Source organism: Belonocnema kinseyi, chromosome 1 (genome assembly GCF_010883055.1).
Source record: "Belonocnema kinseyi isolate 2016_QV_RU_SX_M_011 chromosome 1, B_treatae_v1, whole genome shotgun sequence".
Taxonomy (NCBI): domain Eukaryota; kingdom Metazoa; phylum Arthropoda; class Insecta; order Hymenoptera; family Cynipidae; genus Belonocnema; species Belonocnema kinseyi.
In genome coordinates, this window is record NC_046657.1 from 159,953,657 (window position 1) to 159,979,434 (window position 25,778).

The 25,778-nt window shown below is 27.9% G+C and overlaps 1 protein-coding gene across 1 annotated transcript in view; it reads right to left on the bottom strand.

Moving 5' to 3' along the window:
• Positions 1-17,258, bottom strand: part of LOC117169335 (ATP-binding cassette sub-family G member 1) — an 80,194-nt gene extending 62,936 nt beyond the window's left edge. Inside the window, exon 1 of the mRNA XM_033355674.1 lies at positions 17,105-17,258. The gene's annotated coding sequence lies outside the window, so the exon portion shown is untranslated. The remainder of the gene's footprint in view (positions 1-17,104) is intronic.
• Positions 17,259-25,778: the final 8,520 nt, after the last annotated feature.

Here is a 25,778-nt window from a genome sequence, read left to right on the forward strand (position 1 = left end):
TTTTCAATTGGTTATAAAAACACGTAAACTCAGAAGATGTGGACTGTGACTGCACCATATATCTAGTCGGGAGTGGTGCTGACTGAAAACAGATGATTTTGATCGATTCGCGCGTCATCTGTTGGTCATTCTAAGGACTTATTGAACTACCCTCGTAGTATTGACGTCCCGTCAATTTACTACTTTATTCGCAATCAAGTTCTGAATGTCTGATAAGTTAAATTACGGTCGAATGTGTTTTTCAACATAACATTTTTTACAGTGAAGTTTAAATTTATTTTAAATATGCCGCCGAACGAAAAATGCCATCTCTCTTAAAGCGCAGGCGCATGAATACTGTTGCCGACACTACGGCGACGCCGTGAATCTGCTGCTTCCGTGATTTTTCGTTGGTGAATATGTGGATTTTTACTTTAATTTATTGCAAGTTAAATGATTTTGGTCACTATTATTGTAAATGTGTCTCTCGCTATTTTTCAAGGTTTTATTTTCCAAAAATGCCAATTAATTCATGGTTTTTTTATTTAAATAGGAGAAAATTATTATTTCTATCTTGGGAAAATGTTAAGATATAATCGGAAAATCGAAGGCCTTTTTTAATTGAAATCTCGGGAAATGTATTGGGGTCGCTTATCACGAATCCGAACTCAGATTTTGAAAATTCAAAATAATAATTACAAGACTAGCAATGTAAAAAAATTTAAAAAAAATATAAAATTAAAAAATTTAAAAAATTATAAAAGATAAAAAGTATTAAAAAATTGAAACAACTGCAACTGTTATGCAACTATGAAATTGGTTATTCCAGGTTAAAGGTCGCCATATTAGTAGCAATTTTCAAAATCTAGATTCAGATTCGTGATCAGTGACTCCAAAAATCCTTTTACACTAATTTTTAAAAAATCCAGAAAACTCTATTATTTTGGCCGCCATATTGGATCCGTCATATTGGATTTTCAAAGTCTGATTTCAGATTGGTGATCAGCGACCCAGAAAACCTCTTTATACCAATTTTCAGAAAAAATATTAAAATATTCCAAGTCTCGGGCGCCATATTGGATCCGCCATTTTGAATTTTCAAAATATGAGTCCAAATTCGTAGTTAGCGACCCCAAAAACCCTGATGTTCCCATTTTCATAAGGATATAATGGAAAGTTTTTTCAATAATGAATTTTTTCAACAAAAAAGGCTTTTTTCATCTTTGTTTATAAGTATTAACAAATTAAAAAAAATGTAGACCCTTTGCACATAAATTTCAATTCTCTATCATCCTGCGAGCATGAAATTTAATAAAACCTGTGTAAAATCCAATAAAAACTACTCTGAAATCGCAGCAAATGATATGAAAGAAGGTGGGAATACGGTATTCCCACCATGCCGCAAAGGGTTAAATTTACTGTTTTGTGGAATTAAGGATTTTCAGACTCATTTAATTACCCATTTATTTTGTGGATTTAATAATTTTCTAGACTCATTTAATTACCGAATTCTTGATTTATTTTTTGATTTAAAATAAGCAATTCGAAAAATCCGCTTAAAGAGCACGCCCTTAGTAATATCGAACTATCGGCAATCAATTATTAATGGAGGCGGAAAATGTAATAAATATTAAAAAATCAATGTTTTTTATCCAAAATTTTCCACTTTAAACGCTTTTAATTTTTAATTGTTCATGACTTCGAGTCAGTATTTTGAAATTCTTTAAATTAACAATATAAGCTTAAAGTGAATGGTATCATAATTGAAAAAGATAACAATTTAAATCATTATTTTAAAAGCTGTTAAAATCGAACTTGGAAAGATTTTTATGATGAAAATTTGTAAATTTTCCGGTAAAAAAATAAATTTTGCAAAATAGACTGCTTTGAGGCACCGGATTTAACTTCATCTCAAAACTTATATGTCTCTTCGAAAGATAAACGCTTCTTCTTGATTTCCTTCGACATTTTCGTATTGCCTGGTTATATCTGATTACGCAACACATGACCTAAACACCGATTGACTGAAAACGAACGGAAGCGATTTTCCTGCGAAATTTTCGCCACTGACTAAAGATGACTGAAGATGACTGAAGATCACTGAAGCAGACGACAGGATTTATCGCCAAGGATACTGTCCGCTTTTAATTATACACTCTTGCGTTGTTGCGAAGTTGCTCCGCTGACCAGCAGCATCACTCTCTCGCCCCCTTGGGCCACCTTGTCCTCTATAACGGAAACTTTTCTTACGGGACTCCAGTGTATAATTCTATGGCTCGGTCTATGATCAGTTGGTAAAAAAAATCGTTGAAGTCTTATTACTCAGAAAGAAAAAATCGCAGAAAGTTGAGCTAAAGGCAGAAACATTTTTTAGAGTTATAATTGTAAAGTGATGTCAGTTTGATTTCCTTACAAAATTTTTGGTCTTCTCAATGATAGAAAATGTGTGACAAAACAGGAGAAATTACCCTCAACTTTCACTAGGTCGATTTTTTAATTCCTCCGCACGTTTAACAACTTTTACCAAAAATGTGAAAAAAATCATGTATATTCTTAACAAGTATTTAACAAATGGTAATTTGTTATACTTTAATTTAATGATTCTTTTAATTAGTAGAGTTAAAAATGTAAAAAAATTAATATCTCGGCTGTGGAAAGACATTTTAAGATGAACTCTAGCTTAAAAGAAGATTGAAAAGCGTGGTTTTACTGCAGCTGTTACAATTTATATTGTTTAAACTTCTAATTAAAAAAATGATAAAACCTCAATAAAATGATTTTCTTCGACTTTTTGTGATTGATGTGATTGATTATGAAAAATCATGAAATATGACTAAGAGTAGAACTTCTTTTTTAACATATTTGGTCATTTCTTAAACAATTTTCTGTTCCCAAAACCATTTTCGATCGTTCCAACAATCATCATTTGTCTGAAAAATTTCGTTCTTCATTCAAATTGTGAAAAGTGTTTATCTGTCCGGATAAATTATACAAACTTGATGAATACTAAGAGTAGAACTTGTTGCTTTACACATTTGGCCATTTATAAACAATTTTTATTTGTTTAAACAATTTTTTGTTCCTCAAATCATAAAAATATATTATTATACATACGATTTTTCCAGTATGGAAACTCATTAATGCTTTTGATTCGGTCCATTAATACTTTTTATTGGCCGTTCAAATTTTAAGATGAAACCGGTAAATCGAGAAGCTTCTTTTGAGCTAAAGTTGAGCTTAAAATCTCTATCCACAGACGAGATATATTTTTTTTTTACAATAAATCGTAGCAGTCGGCAAATTCCACGCTACGCTTCAGCTGATATTATGGTTTTTGGTGTCTTGTTAGTTTCTTTAAAATGGACAATTTTTAGTTTAATATTGAAGAATAAGAGAATAGTTGAAAGAAAAATGGGAAAGTGTCTTTAAAAAATTTAGGTTAACTAAAATGTATTTTCAGAAAAATTAAAGATTTTCGAGGCTTATAGAGTGCAGCAATTGACTAACTCACTAACGTACTGCGGAATCATGATCCTGAGCTGGATTCTGAGGAATACTGATGTGCATTTCCTTGTTCATATAAATTTAAAATAATAAATAATAAATAATTTTTAAATTTATTCAAAAGTTCTGTTTAGTTCCGTTTAGTTTCATTTAGTCGGTTATTATTACTCATTAAGTTTGTATATTTGTACTAATTAGCAGTAAGAACATTCTGGAACTCCCACATGATTTTCTGTAAAAAAAATACAGAACAAATACATGCTGTCTCCATATTCTACACTATTAGCTGGATGAGCTGACTTTATTTCTCTGTAAACAATTAAATAAAATTTTTAATTATTTCTTAATAAAAATATAAATATAATAAGTTTGATACATGAATAACACAGTAATTTATGCGCTGACTTTCTTGAACAGTTTTTAAAACTTGTCTACAACATGTAGCAAGGAAAACACCACTTAGAACTTGCACTGTCTTTACACGACGAAAAATACCTGTATTTTGAAAACTAACTTGCTTCAGATTAATTTCAGATTTAAGTAAAGTACTATTTAAGTAAAAACTTCTGTATTCTTTTTATTAACTTAAGCCTTGACCAAAACACAGTTATTAAAAAAAGAAAATTTCAAAAAAGTCTTAGATTTTTAACAAAGAACGATTTTTCAGTCGATAAAGAAAAAAAATACCAGCAAAAATATTGAATTGAAGAATCAATGAAAAAATATTTTTATTATATAATTTTAAGAAATTTGAAGCTAAAAAAGGTAATCTATACATCAAAATTAATTCTTAAATATTTTTTAATATTCTCTTAAAAATTTGTTTCAAAAAGTCATTTAACCATTTTTCAGAAATCTAATACAAATTTGCTTATTATTTTGGAACTCGAATTATTTCTATAGCTTTTTGAAAATCCAGCAAAGCTAAAAAATTGCTTCTAAATTTTCCAGATTCTATTTTGAATATGTAAATATCTTTAAATTAATTTAACAAATTGATGTTTAGTTTTCCTAGGAATTTTGATAACATTTTTGTATTCTTTTGATATCTCTCAAGCTGCTTAGAAATCTTGTAAATACTTTGTTCATAATCTTGAAAAATCTACATTTTGTTTCAAATGTTTAGAAATCTTTTCAAGTTTTAAATTATTTTGGAATCTTTTGAAAACTTGAAAATACATCTAAAGTTACTCGATTCTTTTCCAAATTAATAATTGATTAAAACATTATTTAAGGCTCTAATGAAAGCTATGTTTGGTTTGAAAATTAATTCTTTGATTAAAAATTCCTTACTGTTGAATATTTAAAAAAATTCATATATCTCGTTTAAAATTAATTTTTTTGAGTAGAAAATTAATTATTTCAACTGCTTAATTACAACTTTTTGTTTGTTAAAAATACATGTTTCTTTGACTCATTATTTTAGTAAAGAGTTAATATCTTTGGTTGAAAGTGTCACTCTTCTGTTGAAAATTCGTTTTTATTAGATAAATATAATTTTTTAAACTGCAAATATAACTATTCCAGTTTTGCTTGATAATTGATCCTTTTTAGTTGAAAATTTAATTATTTTGGCAGAGAATTCATATTTTTGTGTTGAAACGTAAATGTTTTGGTTAAAAAATCATATCTTTGGGTTGAAAACTAAACGGGTTTGCAGGAAGTTTGTGTTCTTGTATTGAAAGTACAACATTTTGGTTACTAGTGATAAGAAAACAGTAGTGCCAGCTGTTAAACGTCTGGAGTTGGTATTATCAAACATATTATTTTTGAAAGGAAGAATACTTATTTTGAAAATTTGCCGAATTCAGTGAAAATATTTTCAACACTTAAGCGATTGCAATTTTCTGTTTTTGCCCCTGTTTCAAATTTCTAAAGTTATATTTGAAGAAAGACACTTTTGAGATTGACTCCATAAATATCCTTTATATGCTACTTTTTATTTGTTAAAATAGTATTTTTAATTAACTTTTATGAACAAATTGGTTAAGCGGTAAGAAAATTATGATTGTTAATGAGTCTTCAAATTAAGCTAGGAATGGCACTAGTTATACTTTTGGACGATGAGTGCAAAATTATTTAATGATAATTTTTGTAGAAATGCGATTGTTTGAAAAATAAACCAAATTTATGATGTTAGTTAATAAGTTTTCAGATGTGGCCAAATTTCAACTACCGGAATTTCCCAAGTTAAGAAAAATATTATATCAATAAATTAAATCTACTGGAGTGGATTTGAGTAAAAAATACTAAACAATTTGCCATACAATTTTCCATAAACTTGAACATTAATTCAAAAATTTTCAGCCTTTTAAGTCGATTAACATATTGTTTGCATCGTTGTAATTCGCAGATTACGAATATTAAATTTATAAATTATTAAGTGCTAGATTGAAAAAATGTTATATTCCGCATTTGGTCCTCAACCAGGATCAAAGACAACAGTTCGACTGAGGGGGGAGAAGCCGTATAGTGGGAGCCCACTTTTATTAAATAAATATTTTTAAAAACAAGTATCGGTTTAGCCCAACTTTTTTCTTTCTTGGTTCACAAAAAATATATTGGCGCCTATAGCTTAGTTCGACTCTGAATATAGATAAATTAACTGTTTTTTATAATAGTGACGTTAATAATAATTTTTTAATCCACCACTATTAATAAAATGCTTTCTCATTAAAATGCGATTCACCGCGACATTCTCCTTCCTGGTTCTTTGCGGAGTCGGCGTTTTTTTATCGCATGGATCTCTCGGTAAAACGTGTATAGTGCAAGGTCGAGCTTTGAGTTATTGCAATCTAGTGTCTACGCTCGATTTATGCAAGACGTAGGTGTTGATTTGAGTTCGATGATCTGCCAACGTCTGAGAAAACGCCTCTTAATCTCTCATTATTGACTGTAATTAAGTCTCACGCATTTATGTAATGAGAGGCTTTACTGCAGCCATTGTTTAATGATAACTCAGAACATAAATCCACGTTTTTCTCGAATGCGGTTAATCGCTGCGAGCTCAAAAAATCGTATCTCTCTACATCTGAATTAATAGAAAATTACTAATATTGTATAGTAGTTTTATACTAATTCGTTTACTATTGTCAACTATTTTAAGCGGAAGTTTCTAATAAATTAAGAAAAAAAAAAAACGATTTAACAATGAAGAAAATTGTATTACGAAATAAAATAATATATCATTAATTAAGTGGAAAAATGTAAGAAAAGTGAAAAATGTACGACTGGTACTTTGAAGTACATGTAACCGTACCAACGAAAAATTGCGCCTGCGCTTTACGAGAGATGACATTTGCTTTCAGCGTTATATTCAAAATAAATTTAAACTTATACTTGGAGGATATTTTCACAAAACCAGGATAGTGTCACTTTTTTCAAAATTTATTTTTTGGCTAAAAAATTCTCAAAACTTACATTGCATATTTTTGTAAGAAAAAATTTAAGTTATAAATTGTTTAAAAATTTGAGATACATAAGAACTAATAGTGCCATTCGATCCAACAATTGAGAAATTATATTCTTATCTTCAAAAATTATCTGTTAGTTATTGTCATTTGTTTTAAAACAATTTTATGAAAAAAATTCTTTTTTCAAATTATTAAAAATTTAATGAGAAAAATCCAATTTTATTTTATATTAGGCATTTTATAAAAATATATTCATTTCAATATTTTAATTTTTAAGAACGCCGTTTTTCTTTCATCAGGATACTATGCTAGAGTATAAATTTGAATTTATACTGATCTGATTTCTTAAAGTTGTCGTTAGTTAACAGGACACTGCATTACACTTAAAAAAGCAAGGCTGTGTTTTGCTTTGAAAATTGAAAATTTCTGAACCATCTGAATTTGGAAATTTCTATTGTTCATACATAATTCTTATTAGTACAACTATTAAGACTTAGAATATAAATTGAGAAAAAATGAAACTTTTTTCATTAAAACTCAAAAACCAGCAAAAGGTATTAACAGAAAATAAATTGTTTACCTAGCAATTCATTGCTACTCATTGAATTAATAATGTAATACTATTAAGCAGGTTAGTAGAATAACCTTACTAATTAACTCAGAAAAATAAATTGTACTATTTCATTTAGTAGAAAGTAAAAAAAATTACTAATTTAGCAGTCAGAAAAAATGCTGCTAATTGCATTAGTAAAATTTTTAATCATTTGGTTTTAGAGAGTAATTTGTCCTCGAGAGATTCTGCAACTTCAAATTTAGAACCAGATTTAAAATGGATTCGGTCACCTGAACTGTTGATCCTTCCAGTCAAAAGATCCATTTTTTTCTACAAAAATTGAACTTTAAACCAGAAAATATCAATTTTTATCAAAAAATATATTTTCATCAAAATAGTTAAACTTTCCACAAAAAAGATGAATTTTCAAGTAAATTTATGAATATTAAAAAGAAAAAGATTTTTTAACTAAGCTGTTCAAAGAGGATTTTCAAATCAAATAGAAGAATTCTCAACAAAACAAGATTAATTTTCAAACAAACATTTACATTTTTATCTAAGAAAGATACAATTTCTACCCAAACAGATGAATTTATAAACAAAAAGACTCATTAAAAAATTATTTTAATTTTTATCCAAAAAAGATTTTAGTTTGAGCTTTCAACATCAAAATATGAGTTTTAATCAAAAAGTAAATTTTCTAGGAAATCGTTCAATTTTTAAATTAAAAAGATAAATTAAAATAAGTCGATCAAACAAACAGTTTTAATTTTCAACCAAAAACGATGATTTCTAAAAAAATGATTAATCTTTCAAAAAAATTTTTCATTTTCCCTGACCATTTTTAATCAAAAACCGTGATTTTAAACTTGTAACATTTTTAAACAAGAAACTTTTATAAATGGAATACAACAATTTTAAATTAAAATTGAAAATTTTGCAATTTACGAAAAAAAAATGTTTAAGGAGTTATGCGTATTTGGATTTTCGACTTTGCTTTTTTAAAAAACCCAAATTGTTTCTCAACTTATTTAACTTTTGTCCTAATTGAGATATTCACGATTGCTTTCTAGATTATAGTACAGTTTATCGGAAAATGATGGCGGTTTTTTTGAAAATATTAAGTTGATTTTCTCAAAAAACACACTTATATTTTTTGCAAATTTTTTATTAAATTCGTAGTATCAAAAGGAAGATACCTTGTGGGTTTTATGCAGGCTGAATAACTGTTCTGATCAGGAGAATGTTTTCATAAAATTTAATTGTCGCATTTTTATTGCAAACAACAGATCTTAAACCATTTCCGAATACAAATTAAAAAATGTCATTTTCATGAGCAAAAATAATTTCTTCGTCAAAGGAAATACCCACAATTTTTGTTCAATATTTAAGAAAGCATATGTTTATATTTATAAAGAAACTTGCTGTGAATTTTACGTGGGCTAAACAATTTGTATCGCCAGAAAAATATGTTATAAACGAAGAAATAGTTTGGCTAAAAATGTTGTGTATTCAATATATTTATTTATATTTCACATTCATTCAAATATTTCTCAATAACGTAAAAGAAATTTTGTTGAATTCCAGTTTAAAAAATAAATAAACAATACCCGTTTATTCAGATTCTTTATTTCTGTATTCCCGAGACGGACGGCATGTTCTTCCACTCTTGCGTTTTCAATCGTCGACATTTTTTTTAATATTGTGTAGAAAGTAAAATTAGTTTAACATCAGGAATGTTTTTTTGCACTTAGGTCACCAAAGTTCAAACATCGGGGATGGCTTTCAAATATGAATGTTTTAGATTGTGATCCGTAGCAAAATATTTTTTAGTTCCTCATATTCCATCGCATGCTCTTTTTCCATGTCCTGTTGCAGAGAATGGGGGTTCTCTGCAACAGGACTTCGTTTGTGATAATCGTAACTTGTTGAATGGATTTAGCCTGAGAATCTTCTTCCCAATTTTCGATAATACGATTGATCGGTAAAACAGCATACGCAGAATCATGGTTTGTATCATCAGTGATATTGTAAATATTGAGATCTGAAAACTTTTCCAGTTTGAATTTCATTTTTCAAAACCTCTTTTCCAATTCTCTGCAAAATCACTGTGTAGAAAGATGTTTCTTGGATTACCTTTTGCTTCTTATTTCACTGTGATTATTTCTTCCCTTTGAATGCCTTTAACTTATTTATTGACACTTGTTATAACTGTTCAATGCCTTAGTTCTTCCAGAAATGTATTAAATGATCTGCGTTTTTATAAATCGTATTTTTTGCATTAAGCAAAAGCCACTTCTTCTTAGGCTACCTCTTCTGAGATGTTAAGTTTCTGATTTGTTACACTTTCAGCTCTTGGGCATAACTTGCATTCTTGAAGCATGCACTTTTCTGACGCAGAACAACACATTATGACCGAAAATACTTAGTGATGCATTTTTTCCAAGTTCGAAGACTCTTCATTTCTCAAATTTTGAAGAGCAATGAGACCAAGTTCGAAATTTACACAATAAATGCACTTCCCTGGAAGGATCGATGATACATTTTGGCTGCAGTGAATAAAATTTAGATCATCCAGTGATTGCCGTTAGGTTTTTTTTACAACAATTTTGTACATTTCATTAATGCTCCATGTCAAGAAACGTTTTGTCTTCGTAAATTTTCTTCCATTTTCATAAAAATTTATAACATCCTTCTTATTAGGACTCTGTCTACTACAATCCAAGTCATCATTTAAATAGTACTCCTGTGCAAACTTGAGATGTCCGTCAAGAATAGGATGACCATTATGTGGCTCAGGCAAATAATAAGCGCCTTTGCCGTTTTTCAGTTTCCATGCTTCATTCCCCATATACTTTGTAACTGAAAAATTCGAAAGGATATAATTTGTTGAAAGATCATCAGGCAAGGGCGTCAGAAGGCGGTTTTTTCTAATTTTGTTTTACAATATCCCAAACCCAATCCAAAGTTTTTGATAAATTGATCGGAAAAATTCCGTCGCTTGGAATTAAAGTGTCAAACTTTTGAAAATTTACTTTTGTTGCTTCAGAAAACTGATCTAAAATTAGTTTCCGCTTTCTATCATCGCACACCTTTTTTTTCACTTTCTGGTATATTTAACTCAGTACGGAAATGTTAGACATTCCGATGCAGCCGTGCGATTTCATCGATCACTTCACTAATTTCTAACGATATATCGGGGTCATACATATCATCTTGCTTATACTCTACTACGTTAAGATGATCATTTTCGAGGAGTACGTTATTAATATCATCTTCTACTGCAATATTTGAGGGCACACCAACCTAGACGTAAAACGTAAATATCAATTCTTGCAAACACAAATGTGTGATTCAATATTTCTTTCAGGGCACCGCAGTTGCAGAAGAACGGTCAATTCTTTTAACTGCAAATCTTTTATTAGCTATATTAAAAATTTATTTTCAGCGTACAGTTTAAAAATCAGAACAAACACTTATCGCTTCACATTCAAATTTTTTCTTTTAGTTTTATTCATTACTGTGAACCTATATTCAGGGTATACACTAAGCAAAATTTAGTACTGCCCGACCTGACAGTTAGGAAATGCCTAAATAAAAAAATTGTTTGCTTTCCAGATTTTTTATACTGAATACTTTTCGCATAATTTTTCCGTAAACACTTTTCTGTCAATAATGTGCGCTTATACGAAATACCAATAATCGTAATTTGAGAAATTTTGGAAACGCTTTAATACTTATGCTTAAGAAAACAATATAAAATAATAATCTGTACGAACAAGCATTATAAGAATATTAGTTTTTGTGAAATATCGTTATGTTTAAGTATTTTTAGATCTACTTAGATGCGATTTATTAATAACGATAATATAAATTTTCTCTGAATTTTTAATTTTACGTATAATTTTGCAACGTGAATGGAAGAAAAATGTTAGACCTAGCCATTTTGACTTTTAGAACTGCCCATTTCAATTTAGAACTGCACTTTAGTTTAGGGTTTAGCCTGTCTAAATTTGCAGAGACACAGTTTCATTATTTGTTCAAAATTCATCATTTTTTGATAGAAAATTTATTCTTTTTGTATGGAATTTCATCGTTTTTTGGCTGACACATCAACTATCATACTTTTATATTAATAATTTAATATTTTTAGATTAAATATATATTTTGTTGTTATTGAAAATTTAAGTATTTTGTTAAAGATTCAAGTATTCTGTTGAAAATTCATCTTTTATGGTAGAAAATTCAGTTTTTTGTTAAAAATTAATGAATTAATTTAAAAATTTTAAATTTGTATCTTAAATATTGTTTTTTTTTCGTTTATAAAAGATCCTGTGTTGAAAATATATCAAGATTGAAAAATTAGTAATTAAATGTTAATGGTCAGGGAAAACGAGAAATGAACTCTTAACCCTGTAACTTATTATTTCTGGAAGCCATAAATAACGAAGCAATTCAAAATTTTATTTCAAAAATCTACATTTTGTTTAAAATTTGTTTGAAAATCTTTTAAAAACTTCTAAAATGTTGAAGTATTTTTTGAAACAATTCAAACTTTTCCTAACCAATTTTTAAATCATCAAGAAATAAATAGTCCTAAAATTTTCAAATTCTATTTCAATGTATTTTTAAATCTTCAAGGCTCAAAATTAAAAAAATTAATCATTAAAAAAGTTTCTAAAAAACTTATTGTTGGTATCGGTAATATTTTGTTACCGGTACCGACAATGTATAATCTTCGTAAATTAAGATATTCTAAGTTTTTGTACATAATTTAAAACTTCTCATTTTTTTAAGTGCAAGAAAGTTTACAAATTATAGAGTATAATTATTTTCCAGCAATAACAAAAAATTACAATTAAAATGTTCGGTATAAATATCCTTTAACGACCGAGAAAACTAATATAGGATAAAAAAGAACAACAGAAGTTGCTTATAAATCTATTGGACAAGTTTTTATTTAAAACTTTTTTCAACGTTTCGAAAACTCACTGTTTTCATAATCAGGGGAACTCATTGTTAACAATTGACATTAATTAATAACGAAATTCCATGATGTCATTTTTGGAGTCGATTATTGAAATCCATATTATAATGGAATGAATTTAAAAAAATAAGAAAATTATTTTGCCATCAAGTTGTTATGTAGAAGTTCATATTTAATTTTCAAAAAGATTGTTTATGAAGAATTGTTTAATTAAAACATAAAGTTGTATAAAATAAGTTTAACTTCTAATGTTTAAAAATAACATATTAATTATTACAAGAGCAGGATGTGATTGCATCCTGCTCCCATCAGAATGACTCCCATAAGAATGTTCTCTTTTATCAATAATGTTTAGAAACATTCAGAAATAATTTTTATCATCGAATTAAGTTATTTATTGGCAATTTTTGATTTAAGAAATTTCTTGTGCAGAAAATTCTAAATCTTCGTTAACAGACAAATATTTAAGGATTTACGAATAGAATCCTTTTGTAATTTTTAAAACATTTGGTCGAAAAGTAAAGTACGTAATTGTTGCCCTTGTTGTTACATAATTGGTTAGAATTTAATTTTTTTAAAGAAATTAATTTTTAGAATTGAAATTTAAAAAAATGTACAAATTTGATGCTATTCTAAAGTACTTTTAACGAAAAAATCTAATTTAATAAAAGTCGACTAATTTTATGAAATTTTTATTTGCATATTAAATTATATATGTTAAAATCACTATTAATATCAGTATACTGTAAACAAAACTTTTTGTCGAATTTATATTCAAAAAATGAAAATCTGTAAGTTGGTGAATAATTATTTGGATTATTTTTATTTAACTGACAATGTATTTTCTTCGGGTTTGAAGGCGTGTGACGTCACAACACGTGTTTCGAGACATGAAGGCGCCACATGTTTCCATTAAAAAATCCACATTTCTAGTTGATATTTTGTCACTTTTTAATACATTTTTCTAAATTATTGAATGAAATGAATTAAGATATTATCATATTTAAATTCCTTAGGAGACAAAGTTGATAAAAAACTTAACTAAAAGTCAAACCTAATTTTTGTAAACGACCCCATTTCAGTCAGCGTGAAAAACTTAATGCGATCCGGTAAGATTTTATAAAAGTAAATTTAGCTTTGCATCACTTATTCAAAAATTAATTTGATTTAGTTCAAACAATTTTTCTTTATAGTTTGAGAAAATTAAAAAAAACTTTAGAAAACCTTGAGACAATGAAAATCTGAGGTGATTTGATAACTTAAAATTAGGTTTAGATATCTTATCTTAAAAACTAACCTACGTTTGTTTGGTGTTAGATGTAATCTCGGAATGCATTTACGACGTTACAATTAAACAAGTATCCTTAAAATTTATATTTTTTCAAAATTCTACTAAATATAAATAAATTTTTTCTATGCAGGAAAATTATTTATACAAGAAAAAATGTCTATCTTGTTAGTAATGACATAAAACTTTAAAGAAGTACTAAACTTTGTGTGATATTAGTGACACTTGATACCCATATTGTGCGAAACAATTAAATTATTCTTAATCGATTGCAAAATAGTAATTAAAAATTTTTTTTGCCACACTGAGAACCTGTTCTCGATAACCTTTTGTGATCAACTTTACTGAGCTTTTTCTTGTGTCTAGAGTTGTTTACATTTCCTTATTTATTTATCATAAATTGTAAAAAGATGTAGCACGTGTATTATAGAAATTTATAGAGACATAATACAATCATTATAAGTCAACAGACAGTCTGAAAATCCCTCTTGAATATACTATGACTTTTTTCTAATTATTTTTATATTCACTTATTTAAAAAAAATTGCTCAGTTCATAAAAAAAATGTGTTCCCTATTTATACTTTTATCTTATTGAATAAAATCATTCCCTTTTTCATTTGCAGCCACTAGAAAGTGATACGCTCACTGGATGGTACCGAAACGTCGGAAAAATTAGAAAATTTTAGTCAATCTTTAATATGTCTAAACAATTTTGTCACTTTATTGAAGCAATTTCAATAAGCGAAGCCAGAACCTGAGAATCTTAACTTTTTTGTTCCATTTGATGCTATAATAAATTGATGCCTATTCGTTGACCGAGTATCGAAAAAATAAAGATTTAATTTATTCTAGTCTTCATTTCTCTATTTTATTTTGCAACAAATGGAAAATTTTTATCTCAAGTTGACATGTACAGTATACAGTGTACTTCATTTTTTGTAATAACATTTTTGTCGAGTGATAAATTAAAATTATGAAGCGTTATCAAATTACTAATTAAATTGTCCAACTACTTATGAATCATATCGCTGAGAATAAAATCATAACAAGTTTAAAAAACGTTGAATTATGCATTTATTTATCAAATTTAATAACAAATATTTTTAGTCGATTAATAAATTATCAATGAAATAAATTATTTAGCCGAAAAAATTTGAACTGGAGAATTCCAAAACATTTGCTTATAAAAATATAGCAAGATTTAAAAGTGACAAATCATTAATTAAATAAATAATATTAAGCAAATAACTTTTTCAATTAGCCAATAATATTCAAGAGTTGCAGTTGGTACAATTCATCAAATTTAATAAACAATATATTGTAGTACATCATTAGTGATGAACTATCATGACGAACTATGCCCAAAAATAAATAGCGATATTTTAGATCAACTATTTTTTTGTTATGATTGTTATCAATACTCTACTATAATTCCTGATATTAGTTAATATTAGGTATTTATAGCTCATATATAGTTGCAGTTATTATATTCTCAGTGGAACTTATACTTAACTTTTTTTACCGCAATCTTTTCAAACACGATTATTTCCCTATTAGCTATTCATAGTTGCAATTATGAACCTGAGAAATTTAGTAATCAATTCAAATAGGTAAAGCAGTTTCTTCTTCGTATGATCTAAGAAAAAATTTATCGAACTAGATAAGAGCCATTGACCTATTAGTGTGAAGTATAATAGTCTCTTTTTAGGAAAAAATGATAATCACAATGAACTCTTTGTCTGCATTTCTGCACTTTGAAACGATATACACATACTTATTGCACATTTTACTATAGATTATTGCAACAGGAAATTATACTTTCACTAGAGTTTAATTGGATAAGGGATTTATTAACGTTTGTCACAAGAGTGAACGTGATAGCGTTAACGAAAAATGTTCAAAGCCATTTAGAGGATGATGATCGAATTTATCTCAATTCATCATGTCTGTATCGATTTAAGTAGGTTAAATAATTCGGGTTATGTGACATTGACAGATGCTGATAATTAATGAGTCTTGAGGTCTAGTGTTATTAGTTTTAGGAGAAAAGCTTTTTTGTCGAAAGAGCTGATCGTTTTGATCAAAAAAAGTGATAGAGATTTGGAAAAAATGGTCGGAAGGCTTATGAAATTGAGCGTCTTATGATCCATAGCAGGGATGTTTGTCTTACTCTTTTCAGAGACTTTAACTCGTGGCATGCCATAGGAAAGTTGCAGCAAAAATATGAAATTTTTACCGTATAATATTTAAAGTCTTAACTTTAATTCAGGCCAATAAAACTTGAGAAATTATCAAGGGTTCCCGGGATATGACTAAAAATGTCCAAGCGTATCAGTGTTGAATTTTAGTCAGAAGATCTGCTTGGAAATTTATAGTTATATCATAGGAGCGCATACAGATTTTAAAAGATTTCCTGGCTTAAATTAAAAATAATATTTCAGAGGTTAGCTCCGGTCAATTTCATATTTTTATCACAACTTTCCTAATTCGTAGCACATTTTGAAGTTGGACCGACTAAGACTCAAGACAGATATGCTTGGACATTTTTGGTCATATTCCGGAAATCCTTAAAGATTCATTAATTTTATTAGTTTCGATCAAATATAAGACTTAAAAGACAGAATATTATAAGCTTCAAACGTTTTCTTTACTTTCGACTAAGTTATCGTAGTACAAAGTCAGCTGTGATTTTTAATAGTACTCGGGATAGTCGTGTCGTCAATTTCCGAGATATGTGTCTAATACTATATACATCTATTTGAAAGCATGTCCTATCAGAAATAAATTTTAATAATTATGATCAAAGATTCAACAGTGAATAATTGAATATCGAAAGTGCAATTATTATGCTTAATTATATGTACAACGAGTAAATACAGACAATTATTCTTAAACAATGGAGAAAAGTTTCGTAAATAATAGTATTTTCAAATGAAAAATGTCATTGGCAACTGTAAGGAATCATTTAAATATTCGGAGTAAATTATCAAAGCTATAAAATTGATAAGAATCAAATAAAATTGCAAACATATAAAAAATGAGGAACTAATTTTTATAATTGTTTCATGGTAAGCCAGATAATTATCATGTTTACAAACAGAGACACCTAATATAAAATATTCCAATCAGGAAATGATATGAGCACTGCACACATCTCAATTACGAGTAACATGTTAATGGGCGTCAAAATGGAATAAGAAAGATTTTATGATAATCTATAGAAGAGCAACTGATAAAAACTTCGTATATAATTTTTAAATATCTTTATCACATTTTTCTTGTTTAATAGTTACGAAAATTCGTTTTTACTATTTTTGTCTTCAATAAGTATTTTCCTGAACACGAACTAACTCAAATTCTTAAAGTTAAGAAACTCACCTTTTTTGAATCCGTCTTTATCAGCATTGGGGTTTCTTCTACAACACAATTTTTTCGTTATAAACTATTTGCACGGAAAATTGAAACTTTCTGACCGGTAATCTAAACGGAAGGTCGAAGAAATCTCGCTGGAGACGACCGATGCGATCTCCGCGAAAGTGAATCACAGTCTGATCAAGTTTAAGTCAAGAGGCAGCAACGTGTATACTTGAGGGGGAGTAAAAAGATCATTAGGCATTCTTGAATGCATTTTTCCCCCATGAATCGCGTCATCGTAATACTAATCGTATCTAATCATCGTAAATTATCTTTTTTTTTTCTTGAGGGTCACTGGGATTATGAAAAGACTGAAGGTGTTAATGCATCGTTTTAAAGCTATTTTTAATTGTACTTTGTGTTTGGAATTTTGAATCTCCAGCACGTATTTTAGATAATTGCTAAATTCTTCGAAGAAATAATCAGTAAGCTTATAAAATTGCGCGTTGAAAGACCCCTAATAGAGATATTTTAAAAATGTTAAAAAGGCTATAGCACCTGACAAGTTAAAAAAAAATCAAGAATTTTTCAAATTGTTGTACGTCGACTTTAATACGTAGCAGGCCCTGAGAAAGTTGTAGCGAAAATCTGAAATTTTTACCATATAGTATTCCAAGTCTTAACTTTAATTCAAATAGAAAAAACTGAAAAAATCTTTAGGATTTCCCGAGATATGACTAAAAATGTCCAAGCGTATCTTTGATGAAGTTTTAGTTAGCTGAACAAGTGAGGCAGGCCGACAGTAGAGATTTCCAGCTGAAATTCGGCACAGACATGCTTGGACGTTTTTAGTTATATCCCGCGAACCCGTAAGGATTCAAAATTTTTGGTTAGCCTAAATCAGAGATAAGATTTTAAAGACTAACCCCAGACAATTTCAGGTTATTGCTAAAACGTTCCTTAGTTATAGCACGAGTTGAAGTTGAAATAAAAAATCCAAGAAATTCTCGGCCATCTTCGCTCTCGCGGCCAATAGCGGTGATTGCCGACTAAAACTCAACCCAGATGCGCTTGGACATCATTAGTCATATTTATTCGATTCATACGCTCATTCTTTTAAGTGAAAGATTTTTAAATTTCAAAAAGACATATGTGTTTGGATTTTTAATAAGTTTTTTATTTGCCAACAAAATTGAATTTTTTTTAACTTTTCATAAGTACCATTTTTTAAAAAGGTTTTCATGTTTCTCAAAGAAGATATTATATCTAAACTGAGACTGTTTAGAAACAAATTTTAGTAAGTTAAAATAATTCAAAAATATTGTTTATTAAGAATTGGCAATGTTTAACTCATTCAAATTCATAGGTTTGGTATAAAATTTGAAAAAAATGTATGCTTAATTCGAATGTCGTTCGGATGACTTTTAGCTGCGATAATTTGCATATTCACATAAATTAATCATTATTCAAACAAATAAGCATAAGTAAAATTTTTTCGTATCTGCTTCCAATGTTTATTTTCTGACAAATACGATTTACTTTAATAAAAGTAGTTACATACAAATATTTGTTGAATATAAACAATTATTATTGTTATGAGCAATCTTATTATACGAAATAAGAGTTTCTTACTTTTTTGACGGATCACAATTTTTTTTCCTAATTATATTTAGATGTATCAAAAAAGATTTGATAAATAAGTGAATTTCCTTTGTACTTTTCGCCCACAAAAAACAAAGCCTGAGTGGGTCTGCAGAGCTAATTCAAAAGCAGAAGAAAGAAATAAATTTCTATAGTTTTCGGAAACTTGCTTAACATTTTCAGAATATTCTGGAATTTTCTTTACTTTTTCTGGAATATTGTAGAAGTTTGTGGAATTTTCTAGAATGTAACTTATAATTAAATTACTAGATTATTATGAAAAAAATGTCTGGAAATTTATGGGAAAGTCTAGAATATTACTAAATGTTCTATAAAATTAAATCAGTAATATTGTAGAAAATCCTAAACTAGTGTTGGGTTTTCTACAATATTACTGAATTAATTTTATAGATCAAACGAGAACGTTTCAGAATATTCTAGAAATGTTTAGATCTTGCGGTTGTTTCTAGGTTATCCTGGAATCCTGGAATATTATAATAAATTCTTTTCTCATCTAAAATATTCTGTAATATTTCAGAATCTTCTAAAATGTTCAGAATTTTTCGATGTTTCATAGAAAATTCATACAATGTAAAAAAATCATACGAAGAAAAATAGATACGAAAAAGTTAAAAACTTGAACTTAGCAATTTTCTTAAAATATATTCCTCCTTTATAAAAAAAATTAATTTCATTGAAACTGAAGGCTGCATTTCTTTATTAATAGTTAATTAATCCTGTTCTCGACAGCACCTTTTAGGTCAACAACTCCTTGGATACCATTGGCACTATTGCCGCAAGTTGTTATATTTAACAAAAATTATAATGATTATCAATAATAAAAGTTTACTATATGTATTTTGATTGTTAATAAATTAAAACGTTGTGTGTACTCTTTATGGAAGTTAATAACCAAAGACGGAAAAAGGAAACAAATTTGATAGTCGAAATGTAATATTTAAAAAATGACGAAAAATGCAGTTTTATTAATTTGACCAAAAGTTGCATTTTCACACATTTTTCTTACGAGAGCTATTTTTGCACAAAATCCGTAAAAATCTTTTAAAACAGGATCAGTAAAAACAAGATTTTTTTTCAAGTTTCTTAAGGAAAAGTTTATAGAAGTAAATAACCTTATATAGAAAAAAGTAAAAAAAAATCATTTCGTCGAAATGTATTTAAAAAATGACTAATAAGGAAACACGCACATATTTTTAAGTTTCGGTCCGCAAAAATCCGTTTACACAGGATCCGTAAAAAATAGGAACAAAATTTTGTTCGAAAATAAAAAATTTGTACGTGTTTCCTTAGTTCATTAAAAAGGGCAGCATAAAACGAAACTGGGGTTTTCGCTATTTTTTGAAATATTATATTTTGCCGAACTAGATTTTTTCTTCCATTTTTTCTTTCTAAAGTTATTTATTTTCATACAATTTACTCAATTAAATTGTTTTCCCTACCCAAAAAATTTAAAAATTAGACAATTTTCAATCGAATTGCCGATTTTTTTTAAACTTTTGAGTGCTGTTACCAATTAATGTAATAATTTTTAGTCAGAGTAGGTTCTAAATTAATTACTTGATTTGATATTCTGAACAAAGAAGGTGCAATCGAGAAACATCATATTCGCGAATCACATTGGTGCGAAGTCAGATGAACTTCAAACCTGTTTTTCAGGTTGCATTTTGTTATTCTTGCGATTTTTTTCTTGTGCCTCTTATTATTTACTCGTCTGGTTGCCCTTCTGTCAAGCTGCCAGTTCCTTAACCCTTGTAAGATTTTTGTACCCTTGACCAGGGACTTCAATTTTTTCTAGTGAATAAATAATGATAAATCCATGACGTTTTTTACTCTTATCCTTAAAGAGTGGCTATAAAAAAAGTCATTCTGATTTTTTAAAAATATTTCCTGAGCGTTCTATCAGAAGGTTATAACATCCCGGAAATAATTACAGAAACTTCTTTTAATCATTGAGAGGAACCTTTGACCAATATCTCTAGAGTATTAAACATTAAGCTGACTTTGAATTATACTTATTAAATATAGTTTATAATTTTAAATTAATTGCGAAATATTCTGGAATGTTGAGAGCATTGATTTTTTATGGGGCCTTTAAAGATGAACCAATTTTATTCGAAACTGAGGTTCTTCCTTTGACAAGTAAAAGTAAACCGTAGGAGTGTTTAAAAATATTATCATAATATTATTATAACATTGCAGTCATATGCAATCTTTTGAAGTCAATAGAACTATTAGAGAATCACTATAATTCTCTTGTGGTCACTTGACGTAATCGGGACCCACGATTAGTCACTTGTAGTCACTTTTAGCCACAATGAATCATTTGAAGTCACTTATAGTCACTGAAAATTATTGCGAGTCAATTGAAGTAACTTTAAACCACTTGAGTTTGGTGACTGCACTCCGCGTGAATTAAAGTCACCCGTATTTATTTATAATAAGTCCTTGAAATAACCTGAAATCGCGAGAAACCATGTGAAGTCATCTGTGGTAACTTAAAGTCAATGGAGTTACAGAACACCAAGAATTTTTTCAAATCTTTTGAAGTCACTTGAAGAACCTTTAAATCAATAAAATCACTAAAATCACCTGGAATCACTTAAAGTTGCTTAATAATTATTTTGGGGTATTTTAAATTATACTCTTTATTTAAAGATTCAACAATTCTGTTAAAAAATCATTCCTTTGGGTTTAAAATTCTACTGTTTTGTTGAAAATTCGTATCTTTAGGTTACAAGTTCAAGTATATTTATAGGACACTTACTTCTTGTTTATAACTCATATTTTAAACCTAAAAAGTAAAACTAAAACCTTTTTTGTATGAAAATTTAAACACATTTTTGAAAAAAATTGTTTTTTATGATTAAAAATGTATATGTTTTAGTAGAAATTTCATCTTTCTTGGTTGAAAATGCAACTGTTTGGTTGAAAATTAATCTTCTCTGTTGGTGGATTTAACTATTTTGTTTGATTGAAAAATCTTTTTTTGTTGAAAATTTGTCTTTTTTTTCGAAAAATTAATTTAAAAAATTTAATTTCATCTTTTTTGCTTAAAGTGTCAACTGTTACATTTTTTGTTTAGAATTTATCTTTATAGGTTGAAAAATTTATTTATTTTATTGAAAATTCAAGTATTTTGTTTAAAAGGTATTTTTTATGGTGAAAAAGTCATTTTTTGTTTAAAATAAATAAGTATATTTGAAAGTTTTTATTTTTTATCTGAAGTATTGTTTTATTCCGTTTACAAGAGATCAGATCATAAAAATATTACAAGATTAAAATGCTGCTATTTAAACGTTAATTGTCAGGAAAGATAAAAAATTGTTAAAAGAAAAACCTGAAAATTTTGAAAATAAAAATTTCGCCCTGTATAGGTTTATTTAAACATAAAAAATTGCCATCAGTCTCAAATCCCATATCCGTTACGTAGTTTAAGTACGGCCCCTTATGTTCGAAAAGTTTACTAACAGTATAAAAATTTTGTTAAAAAGTTATTATATTTCCGGAAATTTTTAAATATTAGAAATTACGAAAACTTTAAAAATGTTCGGTAAATGTATATATTACTGAAAATTTAAGTTACCTAGCACTGACCTGAACCATTTCCACCTGCGATTGATAATGTTGCGCAATATACTCAACTAAATACTCGCGCAGTGCGGACTTTTCGAGGCATAACGAGGCTAGAGTCGTAACCGTTTCTCGCCATGTCCCTTCAGAAACTGTGTGGACCAGCAGTTCTAGGAATTACAAAATCGGACCGGCTTCTATGGGACCTGGAGTGTCTTTCTTTTCGCATTTCTCTTCAGAAAAAATCGGGTATAACGTGCTAATTTTTTTTCGTTTGTAAGAAAAAAATATATCTGGAATGTACGTTTTCAAACAAAAATTTTAATGTAAGAATCATCAAAACATCCAAAATCTCGAGAAATCTTTTCTAACATAAAGGCATAGACTAAAAATTCTAATCAATCTAGATTTTGACTATGTTAAATCAATAATACAATACTATATACGTCGCTTTTTTGGCTACGCACATTTATTATGAGTGCCTCTGTAATTACTTTTTAATTTTTTGTTCAGTGTTGAAGGCGAAAAACGTTTTTCCGAGAGTATTCATAAATTCATGGTCTGCATTTAGTCAACAGAAGCTATCAGAATACATAAAATGTTGTATTTATTGAAAATAAAAGACATAATTTTGTATAGGTAAACGAATTTTTTTACAATAAAGAATTATTGTTATATTGACTTTGAGTGATTATAAGGAATTTTGTTATAAATCATAGAGATTTTTTTATTAAGGATATGGATAAGGATATGTGAGAAATCAAAACTTGCACATCACGTCATACTAATGACGACAATTGTCAAGAAAGGTCATCAAGTTTAACTTTCTTATTCCAAATGATTTACGAATGAAAATAGTCAATTATTATAAATTTATCTTAGAATTTGCCCATGAAATTGAAGAGTTCATATTTCAACTTTTGTCTCATTTGCACTGTGCTATATTGCATTTTTTACGTTGCAGTTCTTTGTTGTAATGCATATAAGTGTCTACTGATAACATTTAATAGCATCAATCGCCGATGGACTACAATATAAAAAGTTATTTTAAAATTGAGATTAAATTATTTTGTCCACGGCAAATTTAGCAATTTTTCTTTTTTACACTCAGAGATTTTCCATTTGAATAAATAATGAAAACTTTTAAAACTTTAGTATTCTACAATCTCAGAAGACGAAAACAGTACACTGGTAGAAAAAATTCGTATTACGTCACACCGAAGTGCCAAATTGTAATGATAAGGTGCGATATTTTGGTGCGAAAAAGCATTTTTTATACAAAAAAAACTTCTCTGCTGTAAAGTTGGTATATTTAACAACTTTAACTTCGCAGTGTTGAAAATACTAACGAATTACACCGAGGAGATGTAAAAGTCTTAATCTAAACTTAAAATTTCACTGGACAGTGTAAAATCAAATACTGTAGGCTTGTCCGAGTCGACTCCCGTGTTCCCAGATCTGAAACGAGATGTGGTCCAATCCTATGACAGGCCTACGTCCGTGTGAATATAGTAGGAGACGATATAAATGACTGGGTTGCGCGCGCAATCCATTTCTCCTCTTCTGAATTTGAAAACTCGAAGGTGCACGATTGCCGGTCGGAACACTTCGGCGGTTCTATTTATATCTCTATCTGCTTTGAAATAAATTCAAGAGATTGGGATTTTAATATTTCTAGATTTCGATGCTGGCCTGGCGATTCTCATGATTTGAATACTTCGCGCGCCTCTTTATATACGTATATTTTGAGGTTATGTTATTCCAAGTATAAAATATAAATTATATAAATATTAATACTATTATATGTATATAAATGTATACATATATTATGAATGATAATATTATAATTATGTTATACTACAATAGTCTTATTTATATCTTGATCCGCATTTGAAAGAAATTAAAGAAATTAGCGATTTTGGAATTCATCTCGTTTGGATAAAAACTCAATTATTTGATTGAAAAATTAATTATTTTGTTGAAAATATAACTATTTTGTTCAAAAAAGTCCTCTTTTATACCAAAAGTTTAACTTCTTTAAAAATTTTTTTTACATTTGAAGGTTCATTTCTTTCGTTGAAAATACATTTTTGAAACTAACAATTAATCAATACCATTTTTGGGTAAGAAATCATGTGTTTTGTTAAAAATTCGCCTTTCTTTGTAGAAATTAAATTGTTTTATGGAAAATTTATACTTTTTGATTAAAAATTACATTTTTCGATTGAATTATCAACTATAAATATTTTTTGGTTGTAAAGTCGTTCTGTTCTAAATGCAACTATATTGTTAAAAATTAAAATCATAATTTTTGGGCGGGAATACTCTTTTTGTTCTTAAAATTAAATAATTTCGTTGAAAGTTCATGTATTTTGTTGGGAATTGACCTTGTTCAGTAGAAATTTAATCTTTTTGGTTGAAAATGTATCATTTTTGGTCAAAAATGCAATTGTTTGGTTGCAATATAAACTGTACATCTTCTTGGGTTTAAAAGTCGACTATTTCAATAAAAGTTGAAATACTTTGTAAAAAATACCTTTTTTTAACAAGGTTTTTTAAATTATAGTTGAAAATTTAAATATTTGGTTGTAGGTTTAACTCTTTTATTAAAAACTCATATTTTTCACTTAAAAAATTCAACATTTTGTAGATAATTCGTCTTTTTGACTTTAAAATTATATCATTTCTTTAAATTATCTAAAAATGTAACTATTACATGATTGATTAAAAATAAATCGTATATATTGGTCAAGTTGGAAAATCGTTTTTTTTTTATAGAACATTAATCTTCTTGATCAAAAATTCAACTTTTCACTTGAAAATTTAACAATTTTGTTGAAAATTCGTTTTTTTTCTTGTTCAATTCAATTTTTTAGCACAGTTTTTATCTGGAAATTGTACTATTCTATTTTTGGTTGAAACTTTATCCTGTACATTGAATTAGTTAAAACACCAATTATTTGATAGAAAATTAACTTATTTTATTGAAAAGTAAACTTTTGTGTTTTTAAGCAGAAGTCTTTGAACTCTTTTGTTTAATTCTAAGTTTACACTGTTTTGTAAAAAAATCATCTTTTTGGCTTTGAAATTAAACAATTTAAAAAAAATCCTCATTGATGAGTTCAACAGTTTTTAATTAAAAATTCAAACTTTTTTTGTTGAAGATTTATCATTTTAGTTGAAAATGGAATTATTTTGTTGCAAATTTGTTATTCTCTTTTTTTTAGTTGAAAATTCAATTACTTTGATAGTAAGTTAATTTCTAACATTTTCAATTGGCAAACTCAAATTTTTATCTCTAAATAATAATGCAAAAATATTAGTCTGGAACGACTTGAAATAAAAACAATGTAACTTTTACTTTAAAAAGTTTTTAGTTAAAAAATTGGTTTAATCGTTCAATTTTGAATGTTACGTACTGAAATTTTCTTGAAGTATTATCATTTTGAACCTTAAAAATAATAGC